At 40.3% G+C, this 27,952-nt stretch overlaps 1 long non-coding RNA gene across 1 annotated transcript; it reads left to right on the top strand.

Moving 5' to 3' along the window:
- Window positions 1-9,276: 9,276 nt before the first annotated feature.
- On the top strand, window positions 9,277-19,896 carry LOC310764213. The gene is made up of 2 exons (XR_014549073.1): window positions 9,277-9,381; window positions 19,787-19,896. It is a non-coding gene; the product is annotated as an uncharacterized lncRNA (long non-coding RNA).
- Window positions 19,897-27,952: the final 8,056 nt, after the last annotated feature.

Consider the following 27,952-nt stretch of genomic DNA (forward strand, 5'->3'; position numbering starts at 1 on the left):
ACTGAGTTTTGTTTTTAAAGAAAAATGAGCAGAGCTTCAGAAGGGTGGTATATCATTAGAAAGGGGATTAGCACGTATGAGGATGTGACTGAGTAAATAGACCTTCCTTCAACTGGAAATCTATAGAGATGCTGCAATAACACCAGCAGTATCCTGTTAAAAGAGAGGGGGGGAACTTGTTTAAACTATATTGAAACAGATTTCAGAAGCTTTAAATGCAGGGGCAGGAGCCATAAAACTTCTAGAAACCAAAGTAACATGGTGTGAAAAGCACTGCTCAAATTTAACAGTGTCAGACCTGTTCCTTGTTGTCTTTGCCCAGAGGTAGATTGCCAACTGCACCATTTGGAAAATCTGGCTCATTCTCAAAAAGAGGCTAAGTGAACATCTTTGATTGTCCCATCAATAAGTGGGACCATAAAGCTGTGTGGAGATTAGTGTTACCATAAACCTAGTCCTGAAGGTCGAAAACGATCCTTTACAGCAGCATGATGTATTTGCCACATTAACAACAGGTGGCAAACAGTTCAACAAGATTTATTAGTCACAGACCACTCTGCAAATGGAAGTGGAAGAAGATACTAAGGCATACCTCACATTCAACATCTCCAAAGGCCTGAATCAGTACGAAAGGCTTGTGTTTGGTACCACATCACTTTCTGATATCTGGCAAGAGGTAGTGGATCTGATTCTGCAAGGGAACCCCAGAACACAGTGATAGGTGAAAGGGTTGAATAATATCTTAAAGCCTTGGTTGCCCAGGCAGGTGATGCCGTGATGCAAGCCAGGCAAGCAATGTCTCACTGAGCAACTAGGGTGCAGATTCCAACCAGGCAGACACCCTTACCCGAGCTTGGGGGTGTTGTGGTGAATGCCCCCCCATGCTATGTTGATCCTGCCCAATGCCATTTACACCCCCATGCAATGTTCTTTTGCCTAACAAAGGAATGCAATAATTTCACTAAGGAAAAGGTTAAAAAAACCACCGTGCCAATCAGGTTGAGAGGGGAAAAAATCATTTCCGGCCCTGTCAGCCAGCAACCCAAAATTGCTCAGTGAAGGCTCTAACCTGAGGGTGGGTGGGCAGGAAGCTCTTGAGGCAAAATGGCCCAAACCCCCAGGGGAAGCAGCCTTATATAGGCTTTCCTCTCCTCCCCCTGTGCAAGGGCTCATGGGACAGCTTTTTCCCATGAGCCCATGCAGACAGGATATTGGGCAAATTGCTCAGTACTTTGCTGTAATTTATGGGCTACAGCACCACCTGGCAAAGGCATCCCATGCTTATTGGGCATGGAATGAGGCATATAGTACTGAAACATTTAGAAGAATATAGCTTATTGAGACAACAGTGAAAAAATGTGATTGACCCCCAAAGTTTCATTAGCTAGTGATACATAGTACTATGTTGGCTTAACATGCCAACAGAAAATACCAAGCAAGAGCAAATTCCACTTCATTCTGAACTGCAACCATAAGTGATACTACCTCATGGTGACCAACCCATAGAATGATCACACCATTCCTCCACTCACATAGAGCAATGAAATATGACCTGTGGGCAATCAGCCTGCTTTCCCACCCCTTCCCCAAACTTACAAAATGGAAACTGAAAACTGTGTTGAGAGTGACCTTTATAGACTCCACCGTGTGAATGGAGAGGTTGTGGTTGGGAAGAATCTTTGCAGCTTGCAGGCCTAATGTTAAACTGGTACATTAGAGAGGATTTTGTCAAGATTAGTATTTTTTTTCCTGCAATGTCAATCACCCTAGAGACTCTTTTCTTTTTCAAGGAAAGAGCCTTTCAGAAGGAAGCCTGTAACAAGCAGGCCAAAACTTTACCCTTTGGGGATTAGTACGATTTAGATCTTTGAGAACTGAAGCCAAATCCTAAAGGGGGAAACAAGTTGAGGCTCACTTTTTTAACACTCCTAGTTGTGTGAATAATCCTGCTTCCACAGTTGTGTCCAACTGCTTGATTCAGGGCTATAGGCATGAGTAAGAGCTGGCTCACTTTAAACGCCTCCTAAGCCTATGGGAGCATGCTGTGTAAATCAACAAGGAAGGAGGGGAACGAGTATTTGCAAATGTTAATATATGATGATAGTAAAATATGTTGTAAGTATGACAGATAAGATCAAACAACAGACATAAAACAGTTAAATCCCAATACTGCTAGCAGTTTGGGGAGAGCCCAGAGGCTTCAGTGCTAGAACAAAAATGTAAAATCTCTCAGCAGTGTGACTTATTTTCAAAATAAAAGAAAACAAAGCATTTCCCAGTGTTCTTTCGTTGAGGAAAAAGAGGAATGAATAAAACCCTACCTGAGGATAACATACAACCATCCAAAAGGCTATTGAAGACTAAAACTAGATGTGACAGACCAAATACTGATACAATGGTCTGTTGCCATCCCTTCTAACTAGCCATCATTCTGATTTCTATCCCAGGTCTCAAACAACTTGTACTTAACAGAGACATACAGATGGTTCAGATATTTGCAAATTGCTCTACATGGAGAATTTGCAGTCATGCCCTGTGGAGAAAATAATGTTTGGCTCACATTACCTAAAGCTGAGGCAGCCAACATTGTCCCACCCAAATGTTATTGGGCTACAATGCCCATCATCCCTGACCATTGGCTATGCTGGCCAATTGGAAGTTGTGATTTGATAACACCTGAAGAACACCATGTTGACTAACTCTGATCTATAGATACTAATGCCGTGTCCTGACAAGAATATGCATGAGTAACAAGGCGAAAATGTATCACCGTGATTGCATGTATTAATTGTGATAGGAATTGGTTGTAGGTATGGACATGCCATGTCAGATGTCTCTACGGTGCCTCAGGCCACTCCACATGGAGCAGTTTACAAAATATAAACACAGTTGGACATCAGCTTCAATCAGCATACATTCCAGGGTTCATGGACCATTAATATAAGTCCTCCTCTTGCTGCTCCGTAGGCTCACATGCTCCATTGTTGGAGCCTGAGAGCTCCATTACATGTAACTGAAAACAGCACACCCGTGGTACATTTTCTACTCAGCAGGTGTAATTTTTCAGTGGCAAATTGCCTGTAGTGTACTTGGTCAGATCCAGCATGAGTCTTACACCTACAATTGAATACAGGGGGTATCTTGACATGCAAACTAGCTCTTGATGTCCCAATCAATTGGATGGTGGAAAGGTGAATGCTGGGATCTCAGTGATCCCATCCTGCATCCCCCCTTGCCCCCTAGCTAATTAGTACTGCTAATTGCACTCCAGCTCTTTGGAGAGCTATAGAGAAATGCAGAAAAAGGTGCTGAAGGCAGTATAAATCCCATAGGGGGGTGCTGGCCATCTTACAGTAGGTCACAGGGAAGGCCTGTGTAAGACATGTGTGGCTTTCCATGTGTTGTCTGAGAAATCAACAGGGCAGTTTACCTGTTTCCAGGTTGATCTCTCCAAAGGCTATGTGGCCTCCCTGACCTCATCAACCAGGGACATTCTATGTAAAGTTGGTGGCAAAAATGCCTAAAGGTTAGAGCTTTAAGTGACACTATGCCTTCCTGGTAGAGTCGGTGCATGTGACAAGCTTGAGGATTGGAAGTACACACTGGATCAAGGAATGGAGCTTTTCCCACACTGATGGTGATCCCCGCAGTGAATGTAACATGTAGACCAGTTTGCATATGTTTTAAATTGCTTTAAAAACTTTAAAATTTTACTTTTCAACATTCCTGTAAGATTATAATGAGAACCAATGAAAGCTGACATTAATTAAACAGCCCCCTCAAAGCCATGGAAGGATGGGTGGAAAAGCATGATGTTACGACTAGTCATCTGTTTTCATCCTATTTTGGCAATTTAAAGCCAGTGGTTGTTTCACCCCCTGCCCATCTCCACCCTGCCCAAAGTTATGAGATACTTCAGGTGAAATAGCTTCAGTTCACCCTGCAGTGGAAAAATGAAACATATCAGAAACATGAAAAGGTTTCTGTTTTGTTTGTTTTTAAAGAAAAATGGGCAGAACTTCAAAACAGGAGGTGTCCTAATTTTTCTTCCAGGAGGATGGTCCACCCCTGTCCTTAAAGATATGAATCAAAGCAATACTTTGAAGGTGTGACTAATGGGTTGCTACTTATATAGCAAACTATGCATTCCTTTGTTGTTCAGGGAAACCTCATTCCACACCCTCTAATAACTGCATCTCCCAAGGTAACTGTAAGCAGAGACTGGGGTTAGATTCATGAGATTGCACAAAGTGTTCATAATGGATGCCTACTTGATTGGCACTGGAGACAAAACCTTATACCTCTAGAGCTGGTCTACCTATTCTGACAGGCTCACATGCATTAGTCAAAGAATAGAACACTTATACCTTTCACCAGTAAAGCTTTCTGCTGTCAGTGCCAGCCCTCAGCTAGCTGTCTATCTAGGCATGTCCTAAGCACTTCTATCTTCACAAAAGGGGTGAGGAACTAGAATGAATGTTGACTTCAAGAAGACTGACTCCCACATGTGTGTATGTAGGATTTCAGCCTTCGTTACTTTTCCCCACACACTCATTTCAGCTGTAGCATGTAAATAGCCTTACGTGTTGACACTATTCACACAAGAGAGCTATATGATTGTCTCATCTGATGTAGCCATTCCCATGTTGTGGGTGCTCCTGAGGACCTTTATTGCAGGCTCCCCTGAGGGTCTAGTTAGAGCCAATAAGGCCATCCATTTTATGTGGTGCTAACTTCCTAACTCTCATAAGTTTAAAGATAAATATGTGGTGGGATGGCTAAAACATCCAATACAGATTTTAGGAAATAAAAAGAGGCTCATCCCTAAGTAGTCACTTTTGTTTCTGCCTGAGGAAAAAATGCAATAAAGTACTAGCCTTCCCTTGCCACGGGTATATGTTTAAACTTTAACTCACATATATATATATATATACCGTATACACACACACACACACACACACACACACACACACACACACACTTGGGGCCTCTTCAGACTAGTCTTTTGTTTGTTTGTTTGTTTGTTTGTTTGTTTGTTTGTTTGCAGGTATATTCTGCAACATGTCCCTGATGGAATAATAGTGCATTACTAATGGGTTTATACTAGACTGTCTGCACAGCTTTTGCTTTATTAGTTTTTCTGCAATGTTTCCTGAATGATATCACATTATTGCCATCCGGAGAGGCACTCCTGTGCTGTAGTGCAACAAAAGCAGGAGAAAAACAAACAAACATGGAACAGTTGTGGTTTTAAAAGTGAGAGGGTTTTAGCAGGAAATACAGGACATGCCCCAACTGAAAATGCAGTATGTCTGCTCCAAAACTGTTGCAGGCACAAAGCGGTGATATTATGTATCACTACCCTGATACCATCGTGAGCACAAATAATCATGACTTCGCAATAAAAATATATTTGGAGGGGGCCTTGCAGAGATACCATATTTGTTGTTCAGTGAAATTCATGGGCATGTATCCATGAATTACAACAATGAGTTACTATGCAAGGAATATTGGGTCAAGAACAATCCAGTTTGAAAATCAGGTGCCCTGCTTCGCATTCTGGACAAAAGAAACACACACACACACACATGCAGACACACAATGGAAATACAGAATGCCTGAATGCCATCCTAGGTTGCTTCAGGCATTGAGGGGTTATTAAATCAGCCCTCAGAAAGATTTGTATTGTGCATTTCTGCCTCTTCCACACATTGTGTGGGAGTTAATAAGTAATGGGATGAGCATGATGGGATGAGGGAAGGCCCATAGGGTAAATGATGGAGTGGTGTAATTTAACAAGTCAGTGAAAGGAGCTGTTAAATCATGGCTAAATTATGCCGGTGTTTGCCAGAAGTCTTTCCCTGTATTCAAATGCTTTTTCATAAAATATTGAAATTTCTTTCAGCAAAGATAAATGAAGACTCACAGCAGCCAAGCAACTTAAAGCATTGGACTGAAGCCCTTTCTCCTTTTTTAACTGCATGGGTGAGGCAGCGCTATGGTGCATTTTCAAGGAGCTGAATCTATTGGGGGGGGGGGGACCAGTCCAGGACAGAGAGATTTAGAAGGCAAATATGTGAGAGGATTTCATTTATTGAGTCTCTCACGGCCTCTGAGTAGAGCTGAGCCAAAAACCATTTTCTTGTACTGCAAATAATATACTCACCTCTGAATCCTTTGAAAAGTGTGCTGTTCAGGAGTCAGATTCCATGACCAGACCACATCAGCCAATCAGAATTTCTGTTTCAGTGCATTTTATTCAGCACTTTTATTTGACTTCAATCCACAAATCAAAATCCTCTGGGCAGTTGATAAGAATTAATAAAATACACAAATACAAATAATATAAAAACTCAGCAAAAGCAAGCAAACATAAAATACCAAAACCAGCAAAAAAAGGTCATATAAAACCCACTCCTTTAAACCACAAAAAACTATCTGTGCCCAAAACTATATGCACTAAAACTTATAATTAAAATTAAAAGACTTGGAAGAATAAAATGGTCTTCACCTGGGACTAAAGAAAACTATAAAAACTGGTATGCATATGAATTGCTTGATAGCAATACCCTTCTCCAGTAGAATGGTATTTTAATTTTTCCTATTACTGTTTTACACATTTTAAGTTGCTGTATATTTTAGATTCGTTCGATAGTGTTTCAGTCATGTGTGTGCTCTGCCCAAGGACTACTTGGAAGAGAGTAGATTATCAATTTTCTTATTCTTCCTGGAAGTTTTTGTTATACTGGTCTGTAAAAGTGGGCAGATATATGCAGAGTCTATTCTCTATTAACTTATTAGCTTTTCTTTGCTGTAATATAATCATTTCAAATGCTGCATGATGTTTTTAACAAAAGATGTTAAAAATAAATAAATACAACATAAGTACCAGGTGAGCCTCTCTGAGGAGGATGTTCCACAACTAGGGTGGGATGGGGAAAACAAAAAGACCCTCAGAATAAAATATGGATGGAATGAAGATATAACCCAGTGTTCACCTCAAGAAAAGCCTAGCCCTTCAACTGCTGCTACTTGGTGCATATTCATATGTGAAATAAATAATTCTGGTATAGAATGGACCTGCACGGAAGTTCTGTCCGATTGCATCACGGCAGTGCCTTTCCTTATTTTTGTTACAGCTCAGAGTAAAAAGCAATCTCTGTCTTGCAAAGAATTGCTTTGCATTTTGAGACCTCAGGGAATTAGACTAGGCCAGGTAATTATCAGGATGCATCCAAGAGTTGAATTGAAATTGACTCAATGGGCAGAAAGCAATACAATGCATTGAGATAAGAAAAAGCAGAATTAGGAGAATGGCTTAAAAGAGATTGCCTGGCCTTTATCAGGCTTGCAGTCTCTTTTGAATTTATTTGAATATATATGCTTTAAAGATTATGTTTTAAACTGTCATCTCTAAAATGCTGACCTCTTTGTAAATCAACTTTCCTTGTGAGTAGTATAAACTCCTGTGTACCTAAAAAGGTGAAGGGGGGGGGGGGGAGAGAGAGCCACCCCTCACTCAAATATTTATAGACACACTTTTTCTGTTTTGTCCTCATTTGAATTTCACATTTGGTGGTAATGAGATTCAAACATTCATTGTTGGGCTAAATCCCATGAAAGATATCAGGAAAAGATGGGAGTGAGATGGACAGTTTGGGGCTCGCTTTAAAAAAAAAATCAAAGTAGTACAGGTTTTCAAAGCATAAAGTTGTCTTTAGAGGCTGCCATGGAGAGGATCTCAGACAGGTTTTTGTTTTTTGTTTTACTTAATTTATGAATCACTTCCCATGATGCATCCCAAAGTGATTTATAATATAATAACATATATAAAAAGATAATGTATTATGAAAACAGTTAAAACTATTGCAGATATAAAACAATTATTTTAAATATATATATATGTGTGTGTGTGTGTGTGTAATTTTTTTAAAAAACAACAACAGCATATACGATCAGTTCTCAGCAAGATTTTAAAAGGATAAAGATTTTAGAAGGTTTATTGAAAGAGGCAGGTCTTCAGCAGGAGCTGAAAAGAGAATGTTGTGTTTATTTGTTTGTAGATTTATTTCATTAAATTTATACACTGTTTGAATGCAAAACAACCAAACAAACCTCAAAGTGGTTGATCAAAAGAATTAAACAATAAAATTATTAGCAAAAGAAATTAAAAACAACAGTTCAAAATATCCAAAAATTAAAATCAGCAGTAAACTGGAAGCAGATTGAAACACGTATGAACATTCTAGATGACAGGGTAGTCTTGTCTAGGGCCAGTTCAAGACATTTTGCTGCCTGAGGCAAAGGAAAAGATGGCTCCCCTGCCCAAAGCACATACAGAAGCCAGTTGGATTGTCAGTTGAATCTTCAGTACCAGTAAAAGGAAAATATCTTCCACTCCACTGCACTTGAGGGCAGCCAACTAGCATAGCGGGTACAAGGCAAGTCACATGCCAATCACAGTTCTACCCCTTCCCCGCCCCTCAGCAGCTGCCACCTGAGGCTACTGCCTCACTCTGCCTCATTATAGGACGAGTCCTGGACTTGTCTAAACAACAACGTTATTATTTATATCTTGCCCATCCAGCTGGGATCCCCCAGACACTGAAATGAGTATAGTGAAGGCACCTGCCTGATATCAATAAGCAAAGGGTTCCAAAAAGTAGATGCTGTGACACTGATAGAGAAATATCTTAGAAATGTGTAGCAGGTATTACCGGTATATGTGGGTCTTATGCCAGTGTAGCCCAACTGCACTGGGAATCAGCCAGTTGAGTTGGATATATGCTGGATCCTAACTCACTCATCCCATCAGATCTGGGGTTTGGATTGTTCCCCAAGAGGCAAAAAGATAAGGACAAACTTGATAGAATATTGGGGTGCTGTATTGATGTTGATTAGGAAAGAGCTCTGGGTGCATATATACTCCTCTCATTCCCTGTCAAGTCTGTATTTGAAATTGGAAAGACACACATTATAAGCCCATTTCTTCTCAGAAGGAAACTGCCTTTTCAAAAGGATGCTCTGAATCTTCCTGTCGCTCAAGGAAGCGTAGAGCACGAAACAATCATTTAATTTCCCCTCTTTCCATCTCAAACAATTACTCAATTGCAGGCAATGGGATTTTGCAACAGCTTGTGGCACAGTGCTGTAGGAACCAGAGTTTTAAAAAGAGACTGGTTCCACACACCCCCATGGGCATTTGCATTATATTGGGCCATTTACATAGGAGAGAGCTTGACCTGAATTATGTACTTAAACGTATTTAAACCTGCTATTGAGGATGATGGATATTTTGGTTCACTTTATAGCCAGCTTCAGAAATAAAGTTCTTTCACTCGGGGGCAGAAGGAAACTCGCAAGGATTTAATTTTAAAGTAAGTTATTTGGAAGGGGAGATCATCTATTATTGAAGGTGAAGTGCCAGGAGGAAAGATGGTGACAGAGATTTTAATTCTTTGCAAATCCTGCAATTTCATTACTTTCCTCATTGAATATTTATGTCGCAATGCAACATTAGCACTAGCATCTCTGGGCCTCCCAATTATTATTGCTAGATAACTTACAGGCCGATTGACAAACTAGTGAAGCCAGGGTGTTTGGGAATTGAGCCAGTTTAATCTTACAGGAATTTCCATTGATTGAACTAGTTTGTAGATCTCAGTCTTGGCTACTTTTGCTAGCAAGCGAATTATGAAATGATAGAGGCAGGGTTGCACTTTTAACATGATGTATTATTATGTAGTAGTGGAATGATTACTTGCCTTCCCCTCACTCCATTCCAGTTATTCTTTAGGTTTTCGGGAATAAATTCTACAATTAATTATGGAATTGGAGTCTGCACAGTTTGCAGTTGCTTCAGCTCAAATGGCTTATGACAGGGGGCATCTGGAAGTTTGAGAACATCCTAAAGGCATCATCACAAGGCAGATACCAGTGGCGTACCAAACCACAAAATGGCAGGATGGTAAAAGCTACCTCCAGTAAATAAAAATGGAGCCTCCTAAATTCGCATGTCATGATTATATGTAGCAAAATGTGAAATTGATAAACTCTCAGCCAATGCATCTCCTTTTGACTTCTACCACTAGGGAGCAGCAACAACAATAGTGAAGGAGGTAAAAGGTGGTCAGGTGACAGCTTTGCCATAGTGGATGTCAGGAGCGCTAGTTAAGAGCAGACTGATATGATGGATAACAATGTAGGGAAAAACGACACGTAAAACCAGCCGAAGCATTAATGAGTCTGAGGAACTCACCCAAAGAAAATACACTATACAGGAACAATTGGCTGGGGGTGGTAGTACGGTGTTAATTTTAGTAGTGCTGTGGCTTTTTTTCCTGAGCTTAAAAGAAGGGGATAGAGACACTAGAGTGGCTTTTAAATTGTTGGCAGGAAGGACTGAGTTGGTTGATGAGATTGTGACGAAACCTTGACAATAAGATTTCAGAATTCTTGCTTCCCACATACACAATTTTCACACAAGAATTCAATGGTAATAGAGCTTTGAATTTAACCACTGAGAACTTTTTAGTGTTTTGATGAAGGTGGGCTACTATGCATGACTTACCATGGCAACTGTGCATATTTCATGGTCTTTACAGATTCCAAAATAGTTGAAAGCAAACTCCCCATGTTGCTCCAACATCCAATCCAAGGTATGGTTAAATTAGAGGGGAAAATCAGAGGGAGAGGAATTTGGAAGTCCCAGCTTACACTGCATTACTGGTCAAACCAGGTAGGGTGCCAAAAAGTTTTGCCACACCCTGGTAAAAAGGAGATGTGGTTTGGGGTTTGAAATAGTAACAAAGTTTTATTAAATACAGTTAAAGGATCTGCATGCAGGTGGCAACTGCTAGGTGAGCTAAACAAAATAGTGTGAGATCTCATAAATCTGAGGCACTGGAACTATGCTTATGTCTCAAATTTTGCAACAAACTGCCTTGGCTCAGGGCCTCAGAATAGCTACTTATAGTCCTTTCTTGTTGGCACATCAATTGCGCTGAGGAAATTCTGCCTATCCGCATGCCACCAGCTGTGCCAAGTGAGTAGAATAAGTCAGAGGTGGCTTTGGGGAAGCATAATCTGTTCGCCTGCACTGAGCACTGAGCAGAGAGAGCACTGCAGGGGGCACAGCAACAGCGATGAACAAGGGAAGGAGAGGCGGGCCCCCAAACCTTTAAAGCCCAAAGTCCACCACTGAATAAGTACAATGTGGAACGTGGTCACAGTGTAATCATGGCAAATCTTGTTGCATCATTTTAAGCATTTTAATTATTAAATGTAGCAGTGGATAAAAAACTGATGAAGCCTCATAAACATAATTGGTATTTATTTTCCCACATGGCAACACCAACTGCATTATGCTTTTTCACACGTACCCATTTTGAGTTGTGGCAAGTGTACTATTGATCTTTTGTTGTCCCCTAAACCTGGTTTTCATTTTAAAAATAATACAGCTTTGGTTCCTAATAAGTTTTCTACGTATTATGGATACAGCCTGTGAAATATTAGCAATTTGTGCATGTTATGAATGGGTGACAGCTCTAGATAAAGGTCTGCTAGTCTGTGGTTTATTAGGGCAAGCAGTCTATCAGGGTCACACCAATCTCGGTCTGCCTTCAGCCAGCCCTTACCTGCCTGCATCCTTACTTACAACAAATAGGGGATATCTCTGCCTGCCATTGGCTTTGGTTCCCACTACTATTTGTCTTATTGTCTTCTTCCCTAGCAGTCTCCATGGGCACCAGCCACCACAGCTACTAGTTATCCAGGGAAAATGCTAGGGGTATGACCAAATTATTTCCAAAAGGTGTCTGCATGTTGGATGGGATTTCTGTTCACATTTATCAATTGATTGCGTAAGAGATGGCATGGATTACATTTGACATGCTATAACTGTTGCATTTTTATTGTTATAAACTAGCAGTATACCAAATGAAACATCAAGTTTATCAGGACAAAACTTAGTAATGGAACCCTTTATTAGAGATAGGACCAGGGCAGGCTCTACTATTAAGCAGAGAAAGGTAGCCACCTGCTGGGGAACAGAAAGAGATTGCAAGGAATTAGCGGACATAGCTGTGCATGCCATGCAACCTGTCCTGCTCCCCCTAAACTAGCCTGTTGCACCTTGAAAAACACTATCCTGTCACTAGATTCAGCTTCCAGTCTGGTTGGCTTCTGTACATAGAATGGGGAGGAGATGCCATCTTGTTATTTGCCTCAGGCAGCAAAATGTATTGGGCTGGCCTTGGACAGCTCCGAGAGTGAGATGGCATCTGTACTTTATGATATGTTCCAGATCTTGTAATATGAAAAATAATTGATGCAGACAAAGTGGGAGGGGGGACCATTTGTAGTTTGTAAGAGCTTTTACTGAGAGCCTTACATTTATTTAAATTCTACTAATGCCTACAATTGATTCTGTGGTGAATAACTGTGTGACAAAAACCCCCAGACTATAATCCCACAAAAGCCAACTTCTACTAACTGCTATGCATATTTATGTTAAACTGCTCATTTTTGTTTAATTACAGCCCATCATACTTCTCAAAATTCAGTCAGACTTTAACTATATCCTTAGGAACAAAATAGTTCTTTGATTACAAATAAATTAGAAACTTTTATTAATTAAACAGAGCAGTAACTGCAGACAATCTAGGAGAAAAGAGGTTTAAGCCTCCCTCAAAATTCATTTCTCTCGTTTGGTTCTCTCATTCAGATAGGCACGCTGCATGAGTTTACAAGTTGTTATTTTTGAATGTATTAACACTCTCAGCAATATTCTTCTTGGAAAGATTTGGGAGGCAAAGATTAAAGCACAGATCTCTGGCAAATTGCTTATTGAAATTAGCTGTCTTTTGCGAGGAAAAACTGCTCAGATTCAAGCTAACATTCAGTCCTCTAGCAATACATTCTGACTTTCATATGAGAAAGTGCTTGCCTGCCTGCCGCTTAATTTTTATAACCTCGAAGGGAGCGCATTTGCTTGGAGATTGCATGACAAGCAGAAACTGAAATTTAGGAGCTTTACAACATTTTTACTGGCTGATTTGATTTTTATCACAGCAACATTTTTTTTTTTGTCCTTACAATCATACTTTGTTCTGCCTTTCTATTTCACTGGGACAAATCCAACTGAATTAGCCATTTTATATTGCAGCTGTCAAAAAGAGAAGTGTACTTTGTACCCTAGTGAAGGAAATTTTACTGTGCCATCAGTGCTATTATGAAAGAAAGTCAGAACAATCATTCTCACCCCTGATGATTCATAGACCTTAAATCCAAAATGGATTGTTCAGATCATTCAGGTTCAGTCTCTTGCATATCACAGGGTGACTCGCTGTCAGTCGAATGCCATAGAGGGCCTGGATTTTTACAACTTGAATAACTCAATCTAAGATCAATAGATCTGTGTAACACATTTAGATCATATGTGTAATTTGCACAGTTTGCACAGATCTACACTATTTAACAGCCATGGCTTCCCTTCAGAGTATCCTAGGAAAGGCTGTTGGGAATTGTAGCTGTAAACTATAGTTCTGAGGGAAGTTGTAACTGTTAACATGGTGTAAACGTGCTTTAAATTATAGTGTGGATTTGATTATGGTGAAAAGAGTGACAGAAGGATGGAGGGAGATATCTGATTGATTAACAATTCATAGTTCTGGATTTTTGGATTTCAAAAGTTCTCTGAAACAGTAATATTAATAGGTGCAAAATATTACACTCAACTTAAATGGAGATGTTCTGAAGCCTCTATGTCCAAATCAGGCTTTGCCAACTTAGAAGCTTTAATCTACAACTCCCATCAGATTCCCATGGTTGTTCTGATTGGGGCTGAAGAGAGTTGTAACCCCAAACACCTAGCAGGCAGCAGTTTGGGGAAGACTGGTGTAAATGGTTAGTTCAAAACGTAGAGTGGATGGTGAGCTCAAATGTGAAAGTCGCAGAAACGTTGAACAAATAATTTGAGAGCAAATGGAGGATGGAAGTTATTTGAAAACGTTGAGGAGGGAGCCCTGAACTTATTAATTTATAAAATAATTATTCAGCACCACAACCTCAAAAATGCAATCCTGTTTTTATATTGATAGAAGAAGAAGAAGAAGAAGAAGAAGAAGAAGAAGAAGAAGAAGAAGAAGAAGAAAGATAACCATTTGCTGCAGCTATTTATACAACTACACATCCAGTTCAACAGGGAATAATAATTATATTAAGTAGGAGGAAATATGCAACTTGCAGTGAACTGAAATAACTAGGAGTTTTAAACAACTACAGTGTAGGCAACAGGTTCTGCTATGTGTTTTGCGCATGGATGTGTGCATGTGACAGAGAGCAAGAAAGAAGGATTTAAACATGTTGCAAGAGGTTCAAGAAACAATTTGAAATTTATAATTCCTTGAGTTCAGGTTTACGAATATTTCATTTTATCAAGGGGATCACAGAGTGGGATAGTGAATATCTGACTACAAATCTGGCCTTTCCCAACATCTTCCTTGGAAAAGCTCCCAATATATTTTCCCTTTAGGAACTTTAAATCATTACTGACTGCATTAAGTTCTGCAAGGCTGGAATGCTTCGGATCTTCCTGTGGATTTTTAAATCAATCACCTCATGCTTAATAGATAGCCCCATGTAGAAAGATGTGTAGGTAATAGTACCATAGTGTAAAAAGGTTTTTTTTTTAAAAAAAGAAGGTAAAGGACCCCTGGATGGTTAAGTCCAGTCAAGGCGACAATGGAGTTGTGGCACTCATCTCGCTTTCAGGCCAAGGGAGCCGGCGTTTGTCCACAGACAGCTTTCTGGGTCATGTGGCCAGCATGACTAAACCGCTTCTGGCACAATGGGACATCGTGATGGAAACCTTCCCGCAGTAGCAGTACCTATTTATCTACTTTCACTGGTGTTCTTTTGAACTGCTAGGTTGGCAGGAGCTGGGACATGGTGTAATATAGAGGCAACAAGAGTAAATACTGGGAAGATGTGTTGTGGGTAGTGGTTAATGAGATGGGGTTGTGGGCAGAATCAGATTATATTTGACCCCCCTCCCAATCTGTTTGAGCACATCTGCTCCTCCTACCAACCCAAACACCAGCCCTACCTCGATTGGCCTCAGCTGTCAATGGGCAAACGGGATGCCTGAATACTGCCTGCACATGTATCCTGTCCAATGTACATAGACAAAATGTCCATAGTAAATCCCCCCAGGAAAAAAGGGGGGCAATTGCATGATTGTTGCCTGTACACATTGTATTTCATGTGTGTAGGCCATATTTGGACATGTCTTCACCATGTGAATGACCAAGGCTGACAGAGGCAGGGCCAGTGTTCTGGATGGGCAGGGAAGGTTGGCCGGCCTGGTCTTCTCCATACAGTGGTCTTGTTAAGGAGGAAAATACCTACCTGCCCCAGGAATAGTACTTAATCGGATAAATGGTTGCTGTTATCATGTATCTCACACTCTGAAACCTTTTGCAGGATCTGAAAAAGGCTGAAAGTTCAACTGACTCATACTTCTTTTTTAATCTAACTAGGATGACAACTTTAATACCGGCATTTTATATTCTTCTTCCTGGAACCAAGCAGAAAAAACTACACCAAACTCAGGGAATGCCCACCATATTCTTAAACACTAGCCAGCCACTGTGCTTACCAAAGTGTTGTTAAGTGGTATCTGAAGTCTAATTCTCCCCTGGTTCTCAGTCACAAGGTAGTGGAGTGGGGAGGTCTGTTGAAACCTATGCCTGTTCCCAGACTACAAATGTGCAATTAGTTTCACAATACGGTCCGGTTACAATGCCCTATCATGAAAAGAAAGCCTGGCAGTATCTCCCTTGCAATATCTGATTTGCCTTAGATGGTGTTAATTTAACCCTTCAGAGCAAACTGTCAAGTAGGGTTATTTTTCTCCAAAATCTGATCTCTAAGAAAGATCTGGCTTAGAATTTATTTATTTATTTGCTTCCTTTCTTTCCTTCTACTATGTCTCTGAGCTTTCTTTAAATTCCCCTCTGCTATTTGCTGTGTCTGGGCAAGCCCTTCATGTCTGGTATGCACCTTAAGACAGAATTATCAGGGGAAGTGATCATTAGATAGCAGGTGGTAAAGTCTCTCTCTCTTTTTTTTTGGTCCTCTTTCCACTGGTATTCACCCCCACTCCTACCTGCCACAGGCAGAGCCTGTGCAAAGGCAGGCACCGACATCACCATACAAGAAAACATCTGATGATGCATGCAGCTGGAATACAACCATCCTCACCCATCGGTTGTTGTTTTCATTTCATATTAAGACAAGCAAGATCTTCAAGGACCATGACTATGACCATACTTCTGCTGAGGGACTTCTGCTGATGTATCTCTGGCTCAGCCAGGGTGTGGGATAGCATAGCTCAGCCAGGGAAGTCTAAATCTACCAACTCTAAACTCTTATGTCCAGCTGGATCTTGGATTTGAATTGTGCTATAACAGTAACACATTGAATTTAGCTCAGCGATGGACTGGAATAATAAGCAACGTGATATACGTAGGACTGCATCTGAAGACGGTTTGGAAACTCCAGCTCATGCAGAATTTAGAGGCCAGGTTGCTCACTGGAACAAGGCGGTTTGAACATACTGCACTGGCTACTGTGTAGTTTCCAGGCCCAATTCAAAGTGCTGGTTTTGACCTATAAAGCCTTAAACACCACAATACATCAAGGACTGCCTTTCTCTATATTAATGAACCTATCTTAGGCCCTTCTTCAGGTACCTCCCTCATGAGGGGTCCATAGAGTGGTGACACAGGAATGGGGACTTTCTGCTGTGGCTCCATTGGTGAAATGCTCTCCCCAACGAGGTTTGCATGACACCTTTGTTACATATCTTTAGATGCCAGGTGAAAACATTTCTCTTCAACCAGGTGTTTGACTGATTAACCTTCTATGGCTTTTAAATGTGTCTGTGGGAGGGGGAGTTACTGGTTTGTTTTACTTTTGCATTGTTATGTATTTTGTTTCTTCATGTTATATTTTTATGTTGTAAAGCACTCTGTAATCTTCAGATGAAGGGTGGTATACAAATTTAATGAATAAAAATATAATACGCTGCCCTCATACTTCCATATGTTTCAAAGAACACTGGAGATATGAAAGTTGGCCTACGTTGTGTGTTTGTGACAGTGGGGAGTATAGCCCCTCAAGATCTTCTTAGCCCCAGCTAAATTCTGTCCATTAATGTTTTTCTTGACACAAAAACAGGAGAAAAGAACTCCCCATAGAATTCTGCATGTTCAAAAGGATCTAGTGTTTAATTAGAAGCAAGGTCTCTCCCTTCAATGCTCCTTTGGGATTCCAGAGGTAGAGTCAAAAACTGAATCTTCGTCTGAGAATGTTCAAGCAATTCCTGAACCAAAGCCTTGAAGAGCAAAGGAGCAGCTTTCATCAGACAAAGCCCAAAGATGTCAAAGATTTCCTATAGAGGGATCCAGCGGCTGCTTGTTAGGAAGGTCAGATGAATGTTAGCAGAAGTGGTGCAGTTAAGATATTTCAAAGCCTAATGCCCATGTGGGTGTTCCAATTTGAATTTTGTAATTCATATTTTTGTTTGGGATTACAATTTACAAAACAGAAAACGCAAGACAATCAGCTGGAATATTTTTACAAGAGCTATTCAAATAGGTTAACAAGATAAGACCAACCGCAGAGTTAAGCTGAGTAATTATCTATATGCTTCAGCTTGCATGCTAGGGAGGAAAATGAACCAACCCAGGTTTTGTCCTTTACCTTTTATTCAGTCTAAACAAAGGGCTTATCCACACTTACTTCCATCTCCTCCCTGTGCTTTCCAGGTACTGTCCACACTTACTGGTAATAGCTCTGTGTCTGAATGCCCTTTTCTTTCTTTTTTTGTTCCCTTTCTGTGGAAAGCTTTCCCTTTCTGTGGAAAACACAACTTTGCATTTGCTCCAATTCAGCTTTAGAGAGTGGGTTTTCTCAGGGAAAGCTGTGAAGCAAAAACAAAAGCGGGGAAGTGCTCAGACATGGAGCATTAAAATGTAAACTTGTGCCTGGAAAGAGTGGGACAAATGGTAAGTGTGGATGAGACCAAAGATGTGTTATTTTTAAGTGGAACAATTAAATCCCTTCTGTTTCATTATATAGATATATGGGTCAGAAAGAAAGGACATAGGGGAAAAGAAGGAATAAGCGGAAACTGACAATGAATGAAGTGGCCAGCCAAGTGTTAGGGAAGGAAGAAAAAGAAGAATAAGTGGGAGGTGGAAGAGAGAGGAAGATGGATTGAAGAAATAGTCCAATTCTTCAAGTGGTTGCTACACCTTCTGACCCCTTAACTTCTCTCACCCTTCATATATCCTAGTGCCTATTAGAATGCTCTCTTGTAGCCAGTACTGAAAGGCACAGGAGCCAAGTTGCATATTACAGTTGTCACCCTAGCAACAGTATCTCACACCTGAGTTTGACAGCAGTGTTGTATTACTGGCCTTTAACAAATGGATAATGAGGGGCACCACTGAAAACTTGAAGCCTCCCAAGTGTTCGTATCAGTTTAGGTCAGCATGTGAGGCAGGGGTTGCAGAGGAGAGAGAGGATTCAAGGAGACAGTGTGCAATTTCCCAGGATTGACTTGATTTCCTGATTGGTACATTTCAACTCATTTGTAGGCTTCTCCTGAAAAGTGCTAGTGAAAGGGCCAGACATCTAAGTACATGCAGTAATGAGTTCATGGAAAAAAGATAATGTATGCTGGAGTGTGGAGCTCAGGTTACCCCTCTTGTCACAACTCTCTTCATTATGAAAAATCCATCATTCTGGCTCTATTGAATAGGTAAACTAGCAAAGGATTCCAAGACTCCCCAGCACGGAGGCAGATTTTATCTTGCCTGAGGCCAGACTAGCTTAACTTTGGAATGCACGTTAAATCCAATAAGTGCAGGAGTTAGTTTAGTAAGTAATTTAAGAAGACAGTACACTCCCTCCTCCCTCCTCACTACCTGTCAAAGTCCTGTAGAGGAGAATAAAAGAGCTGTCGAGGCCTCAAACTCTCTCCCCCACCACCATAAAAATGCAAGATATAAAGTAAGATGAACACAAAAAGAAATGTCTGGGGTTTGATTTGTGACTTCAGTACACATTCTATCATGCTGCCTAAGCTTGGTTTTGATTTGGATACTGAATAACAATGGTTAATAGTCACAAGAAATGTTCAATTTGGATTATTCAGGCTTTGAGCTTAAATCCAAGGGTGCTTTTCTACAAACAGGTAATCTCTTCAACTCAGGCCTTTTCTGACTTAGCAGAAGAGTGCTGTGTGAGAAAAGTGACCCAAATCTAGAGATGGTCTTCCATTCGTACAAGATTATTTGCAATTGTGTCTCCTAAATTTCTATATTTTGTGGATAGCAAACCCTACGGACCAGAATACATATAGTTTCCTATTTTAATATAAATCCATGTAGCCATGTGCATGCAGTTCTCATTGAAATGGAAACCACACACAGCAGTTGCTTTCAAGCATAGATACTTTGAATCTTCAAGAACACAGGATGCCTTGCATTCCAATGGGGACGGCATGTGCTCTAGCCCTTAGGTGCTACTTTCCCAGTGTATGATGGTCAGATGCAATGGAGGAACCAAGCTCCCACACCTGCTACTGGATTACTCCTTAACTTTATATAGATAGATACAATATTTCTTATAGGGCAATAACTATATCAGTAAAAGTCTTGTTTCTTTTTTAAAGGGAAAACTTATGTGACTTTTTCTTTTCTTTTCTTTTGAGGAGAGAATTCCAGACAACTGTAACTGCTCCACTGTGGAAGGCAAAAAAAGTAAAAGTGCCAATGTCCCCTCTCTGAACATATTATTAAAGGCATGGAGATGCTATATCCTTTACTTAGTAAGGTTTACTGAATGCTTTGTTCACTATTATCCATTTTAAGTCTGTGGGCCTATAAGAGAAATCAGCCAATACTAACCTCATTCCATTGCATTTTCTCCCTCTTTTAAGAAGAAATGTTCTCACTTTCTTTCTAGCTCTTCCTGCCTGTCTATAGCCTTAAGCAAGTTTCTCCAGATAAACCAGCCTATAATAGCATAGGAGGTTTTAACAGTCAATCCAATATATTAACTGCAGCATAAAGGGTGTTACTATTCAGCCCCAGGACTAACTGTCTCTCTAGGGTTCTTTTAAATACTCCCCCCTAAAACAACACTGTAAATGCCCATAAAAAACCACAAACCTTACTCAGAAATATGATGAAGAGGTAAAAGGGAAGTTATATTGCTTCTTTTAATTAGTTTGCTGCTTTTCCTCTACTCACACTGGGTATCAGTAACAGAGATAACAACCTGATTCTGTCAATAGTAACATCACACACGATGCATTCAATTAATATTTGTCCCATCCAATATGATACTGTCCATTATTTTCACATACACCCCTTACCTTCTTTTGTCATCAATGTCATCTTCTCTTTCTTTGGCAAGTGGCAAAACTCTAAACAGTTCGGGTTGTATTAGTGCTACATGAACACTCTTGTCAGTGCACTCCCAAATCTGTTCTAGGGCTTCCCGCAAAATTAGCTGAATACCACTCTTTGCATCAGCCTTCCTTGATCCAAAGTTATACAAAGTTAAGATGCATGTGGAGGAGCGGGGACGCAAACCCAGTTCACCAGATTAGGAGTCTACCGCTCTTAACCACTACACCACACTGTAGCAACAATTGGAAGGCACCAGATTAGGGAAGGCCACTTTACATGTTCTGGCTCAGCTCACCCACAAGCTCACTAGGTAGCCTTAGGCCAGATTTAGTAAACTTTTTCGGATCCAGGACTCACTTTTAACCCAAACATGCACTCGGGGACCCATTTCTTAATCAGGTTAATCAATCTACTGTACTTTATTGGCATAGAGAAAGTGCATCATATACATGGATCAGAGCACAACACAGTTAACGAAACATAGTAGGAGATACTTTAGGATAAAATCTTTCTTAATCTTCTGCCATGTATTTGCATGGTGTTAGTGGTCCTGTTGAGACCCACCTTGGATCAAGCCTCAACTCACTAGTGCATGCCAACCCATCAGCTGAAGACCAGTACCTTAGGCAAATCACTGCTTATCAGTCACTGGGCTCTTCTCGGTTAACATGGTGATAATAATTCTGGCGTATTTTACTGAATTGTGGTAAGGATGAATTGCCACAGAGATGGATGACCACAACTATTTTCAGGCTCTCTCACTTTCACAGGTGTTCATTCAGAGGTCCATCCCAACTTTTTTCCAAATGTGTCTGCACAAATCCAAACAAAAAAATAATCTGAATGTTACTCAAAATATTTCTAGACATATTTTCTCTGAAAACAGTAGAGCAGAGTGTTTTTATTATTATTAAAAAGAGGGAGGGCAGTGGTTTTTAATTTTTGTCAGAGCAGCCTTTGGCTAGAAAAGAGGCTCAAGTCAAGAGCAATGAAGCACTCAGATGAATATACAAAGCTTAATCTTTTTCCTTTGCTCTTCTAGACAAAAAGTGTTGCTCCCTCCAGGCATACATTTCTGGAGTGCAAACTACAGAATCTGCAAACACCTGCTTCCTTTTTTCATACAAAGGGGTTGGAACCTCAGCTGGTATAACTCAGGGTTGTTTTGAAGGGGGTTTGGGTGATTTGGAATTCCGGAGAACTTACTTTTGCTCTTCCATACTTAAGCACTTGTACACTTGAGTTTTTAAGTGATACAGGATTGGATGGGGAAGTGTCTTCAATGACAGCAGGTGAGCAATCTGTGTAAGAAATGTAGGCGTACGAAGCTTTTGACACTGAAAAGCTTTTGCACTTTTAAAATGAGCTATCCTTCATATGAGCATGAAAAGTCATTCTGCAAAATCTTCTCACTTGTGTATTATTAGTATCTTTGTAGAAAGGTCATCATTGTTAGAGATGATGACTGTCAAGGAGGGAAAGGGATACTCAGGGCAGAAATATTTCACAATTTGGAAAGCTTTTGAAAAGCTTTTGAGAAAAAGGTTTATGATAGATCCATTCCCTGATCCAGGCCTCTATTGTATATAGAGACATGGTGAAGTTATAGACAAAAGAGTTCATGATGCTAAATGTGTCACTAGAAGTCAAGGGTATTCATTTATCAGATGTTCAAAGGGCAGGTCACAGCAATAACGGTAAAAACAAATAAAAGAGGTAAATCAGTTTATAAATAATAATAATAACAAATAAGTAAAACTATTTAAAACAAAAGCCACGTCATATTGATTAAATTAGACAGAAGAAGTACACCACACACACACACACACACAAAATACCTGAATATGCAAAGCCAGGGTAAAGGAGTGGAATCTATATAATGAAGATGCTAGATGCATCTCTGTGGGGATGGAATAACACCCTAGTCAAAAATATTGATAGCTGCTGAGGGGTCAAGAAGAATGAGCATGGTTGTTCTCCCACAAATGTCATCAACTGGGGTGTCCAGGGCAGTTTCAGTGTCGTGAAGCTGGGGCAAAATGGATCCAGATAATGGTTGTTTTACTTTAAATGCTGGTACGGTGGGTTGCTTGGAATCTGCCATTTGAGAAGGGTCCTAACCCTTTCCTCCCTTGCCACAATCCCAATTGAAATTGTCTCCATGCCATAAATTAGCATCTCAGAAGGCAATCTTCTCTATGAACCTACGGAAGCTTGCCATTGGGGACAGTTTTCCTTCAGACCACGATGGAGGCTATTAACAGTATTTTTTAAAGAAAGGAAAAGGAAAGCGAGCAAGCATGACACCTGGCCCAGAATCAAAAGCTTATTGGAAATATTGGCTCACAGCGTGCTGTGTAAGTGAAAAGGGAAACTGCTGGGAATTAACTGTGTGGAAACCCTGCAATATTCACAGTGGGAGTTCACATGCACTGTGGGAGAAATGTCCTCAGTTACTAAAAGACGCTAAGCCCTCCATTCTCCTCTTAAGCAATAACAAAGAGGGTCAGAAACTTGGGTTGAGAGACAGCCCAACCCCCACTCCTCCCTCTCTTAACGAAGAAGAAGAAGAAGAATTCAGTCTCCCTTCCAATGTTACTCCTACTCAGAGTAAACCCATTAAAGTTAATGAATGTGTCTAACTTAGGGTCATTCATTACAATGGATCTACTTTTAGTAGGACTAGCACGGGCTACAATCCTGTAGTTCCTTGTGTTACACATAACACTTGTGTTGGAGAAGCAAAGTAAACTGTAATTGCTTTCCTAGAGAGTCGGCCCTACCACAAGTTAAAATAAGGCAGCCACCTCAGCCAGCAAATGTCAAGAGGAAGGGAGTGACAAAACTGTCTGTATCACATAGCCTGCACTGCACTCCCTCAGCTAAACCTGGTGCCTTTAAGTGCAGTGGAGCTGTCCCATTGCCACCATCAAAGCTAGATTCAACTGCCTGTCTGGTCAGATTTGTTACATGTCATGGGAGAGGCGGCATCTTGTCCTTTACCCCAGGCACTAAAATGTATTGGGCTGCCCCTGTTTCCCTAAGCCAACAACATTAACCCACCTTTCTCATAAGAAAAAGTGAGTGTACACTGCTGCAAGAGATATTCCTCAGTAGGGAGTCATCGAATCATAGACTTGTAGAGTTGGAAGGGACTGCGAAAGTCATTGTCCAACCCCCTGCAATACAGGAATCTTTTTGCCCAACGTGGGGTTCAAACCTATGACTCTGAGATTAAGAGTCTCATGCTCTACCAACTGAGCTGTCCCCAAGACATGGTCAGAGACTGCTGTTTGGACTTCCAGCATGCTGGTTCATGTGACACTTACTTTACAGACAGCTAGATAAGGAAAGGATACTTGATGGTTGAGAGTTTGCCCTTGCTAACTCGACTCAGTTAAGACATTTGCCCATGTTCTCCTATACTGTGTTTTTTATAGGGCCATCCATGCTTCTACTCCTGAACTGCTTGGAACAAAGAATATGAATGTCACTGCTTTGTCCTGCTACTGAGTGAATCTGGTTGGCCACTGTGAGAGAAGAAAGAAAGACAGTGATGCTGGAAGGAAGCAACCAGAATATTCTAATGATATGCTATTGGGGGGGGGCGGTTAATGTCAGAATGGTTAGATATGCGTCTGACATGCATCTTGTAAATCTCACTGCGTCTTGCCTACAATTCACAGTCCCATAGCTTACTATCACAAAGGTGCGTTTATCTTAGATAAATAACTTTTGGATGAAGTCTGCTATGGAGCACTTTAGAGCTATTGTAGGAGGGATTGCAAGCTTTGCAAATCCTGTGACCCTGCCTGATTGTGCAAGTCCAGACACAGAAGAGTTTGCGTGAGATGGTGAAATGAAATATACCTTGGAGACAGTGAGTGATGTCAGCTACCCCAGGCTCTGCTTGGTGCCTCCTCTACAGCAAAGCTTCTGCAAAGCATGTCAATTCATGTTCGCTACTTAGACAAAGAAGGGAATTTAAATTCAAAAGGTGGCTTTCTTTTCTTTCTGGAGATTTAGGGATGGGCTGTTGCTGCAAAACACGAACATCTTTCAACTGGGCAGATTCAGAGCAGGGTGATGGGACTGAAGAATGGGAGGCCGAATTTTGAAGGGGAGATGAAAACAGCCATTTGTCTTTTCTTAATTAGACATGAAAGGATCTAAGTCGATTTGCATCCCAGGCAGACTTATCCTATGCTTGTTTACTCAGAAGAAGAAACCACTAAGTTCAATGGGTCTTACTCTGAAGTAATTGGACATAGATTCGAAGCCTCAGGCGACAATCCTTAGCAGTCTTACTAGACAGGAGAATTGAACTAATTGAAGTAATGTCTATATTGATATTTAATTTCAGTCCCTTACATCTAAATAAAATTAATTACTTTTCAGGGAAATTAAATCTATCAGGAAGGAAACAGACCCCAATTCAGTATCATTAATAGAGCATCAGCAAAGGGGATGTGCAAATAAGAACAAAGGCTATGGAAGTGGGATGGTTTTGCAGACGGGTAGAATGTAAAGTGGAATTTCATAGAATAGAGAATTGTGCAATGAATCATATGTTGAAATTTTTTTAAAGGCCTTCAAATTAGCATCTCATTTCATATTTTATCTCATTACAGCTACTACCACTCTTGATATGATTAACCCCAAATATAATTTGCCTGTGTTTAGTTAATCACTACTAAAAGTACAATGCTGTTATTTACTAAGAGAACCTTTCTGACACAGTTCAGATGTTTCCTCACAACAGATGTTTCCTCACCACAAAGCAGTCAAAAATGCTCTTGTAGTATAGTCTTAAGTACAAGTAAGCCTTCTTGAGCAACATGATTTGCTCTCTACTGTGTTTAGGATTGCAGCCTATATATATATATATATATATATATATATATATATATATATATATATATATATATTAGGAGCGTGCACAGGCTCCAATATTCACCTTGCATCTATACATTCATTTATTTTTTAAAATCCTATCTGTTTCAGAATTATTCTGTAAACTCTCCACTTTGATCTGTAATTTGGCTCCTGAGCCACTCTTGATAACAAAGCTTTTTGTTCCCCCATTTGAAAGATGGCTTTAATTTTACCCCTTTTGGTCAAAGTGGATAAAATTTACAGGCACAGGAACCCTTCTACACAAATAGCTCCTGGGACTGTCTTGTTTTGATGGTAGGGTAGAATGGGAGGAAAAGGGATTCATTCTCCTCCATAATCCCTTTTGAGGGAGTGAGGGGCATTTGCCTTTCTTATCATGAAATAATTAAAAGGTGGCCAAGTGGTGTATATCCTTGCTTATACATTTTTTAAAAAAACTTTGCAGCTTATTTACAGAATACAGTTGCTTGTATTCTCCTATAGGCCTGTTGGATTGTACAAGTCTGCAATATATATGCAGGTACTGCCTGTAGTTTATGCACCACAGAAAGTTGTGGTGATGCTGAGGAGTAATGTTCTGAATAAACTGATTTGCATTATCATTTATTATTTTAAACTTGCTAATCACTTGTCACATGAAAGGTCTCCTTGCAACTTACAACAAATTTATAAGTGTAAGTAAAACTGTATTATATTATAAGCACATTCACACACAACCCCCCCACATGCAATTAATTTAAATATTACACAAAGCAATTCCCCCACCTTAACAGCAGTAGAAAGCATATAGTAGAACACTAAAAGCAAAATAAAATAATCACAATCCTTCAAAGTGTGGTGGAAAGGTAAATTTTTGCCTGGTGGTAAAAAGATGTCAGCAAAGGCACCAAGCAGACCTCAGTGGGGAACATTTTCCACAGACAGGGAACCACAGCTAAGAAGTCTTGCTTCCTTGATGCAATGGTCAAAACATAACAATTATTCAATACAATAGTTGTGTAAAAGCCTAGCAAAGACCAGATCAGAATATATTTAGAACCAAAGGACACAAACAAAGCACTGCTGAGGAAGCATTTTCAATTGCCTAAAGTAAAAGAAATCACAGTAAGTTACTATGAGCAGAATTCTGTACAACCCTCAATGCCAGCAGTGGATTTAGCCAATTCAGCTGGCAGAAACAGATTTACAAAATCACCATTTGAGCACAGGTGGATAACCTGCAGCCTCAGAGTCACATGCAGCCTCACAAATTCATTTTATGGAAAGCGGTCATAATTCAGTGGTAGAGCAACTGCTTTGCATGCAGAAGACCCCAAGTTGAACCCCAGGGTTGGGAGAGAACCCTGCCTGATATCCTGGAGACAATTGGACTATCTCTGCAAAATTGTATATTTCAGGATTTGCAATGCTCCTATCATTAGCAGAAACAATTTTAAATTTATTCAGTTTTGGATCTGCAAAATTAGTAAATAAACTACCAAGAGGTGTTTTCTTGAAGTCTATTCCTCTTAGTTGTTCCATGCATACCCCTGCACATCTAAACATTTTTCAAAAAAGAAGAAAAAAAGAGCAGTGTTTTGGGGGCGGGAATTGTCAATGTAACATGGGCCTTTGTGTGTGTTTCTATATGCCTATCTTATTCAGCATCCTGTTCTCACAGTGGCCAACCACGTCCCTGTGGGAAAACGTCAAGCAGAACCTGAGCACAAGTTTACTCTCCCTGCCTGTGGTTTCCAGCAACTGGTATCCACAAGCATTACTGCTTCCAAACAAGGGTAACAAGCGAGTCTCTCTACAATGGCAACACAGCTAATCCTGCAAAATTGGTAGCTGCCTCTTTCCCATTGTAATAATTAAACGTAGCTGCTTTAACTTTTCAAAAATTGCCTTATGGACTGCTATCCAGGAAAGAGCAACATCATAATGGCATAGTTACTGTTGCGATGTTTGGAATAAACATTGTTAGATAATTGGCTGCTCCTGCAATTTTTGTAGATCAAGCTTCTTCTTTCCTTTAGGTACTACAGCTGCAAACTCTATTTGATTTAGCATCGGGCTTTTGCCTTTCCTTGGCTAAATTGTGCCCAACCTGTCAGACATGGTATATTTCAATTCTCCATTATTCAGTTTCAGAATTCACTCTCAACACCTAAGTAGAACTTACTCCAGTGCTTCATTGTTTTCCTGTCTATTCTGTTCCCTCACGATTGCAGCTGTATAAGAAGTAACACTGTAAACAACTTAAAACTTTGGCAGGATTAGAATAATACAGTGGTACCTCAGGTTACATACATTTCAGGTTACATACGCTTCAGGTTACAGACTCCGCTAACCCAGAAATAGTGCTTCAGGTTAAGAACTTTGCTTCAGGATGAGAACCAAAATCGTGCTCCAGTGGCGCGGCGGCAGCAGCAGCAGGAGGCCCCATTAGCTAAAGTGGTGCTTCAGGTTAAGAACAGTTTCAGGTTAAGTACGGACCTCCGGAACGAATTAAGTACTTAACCCGAGGTACCACTGTACTTGTAAAGTTCAAAATACAATGGGGGAAGTCAAGGGATTCAGAAAATCTC

The sequence above is a fragment of the Podarcis filfolensis genome, assembly GCF_964270895.1.
Source record: "Podarcis filfolensis genome assembly, chromosome: 6".
In the NCBI taxonomy this organism is placed as follows: domain Eukaryota; kingdom Metazoa; phylum Chordata; class Lepidosauria; order Squamata; family Lacertidae; genus Podarcis; species Podarcis filfolensis.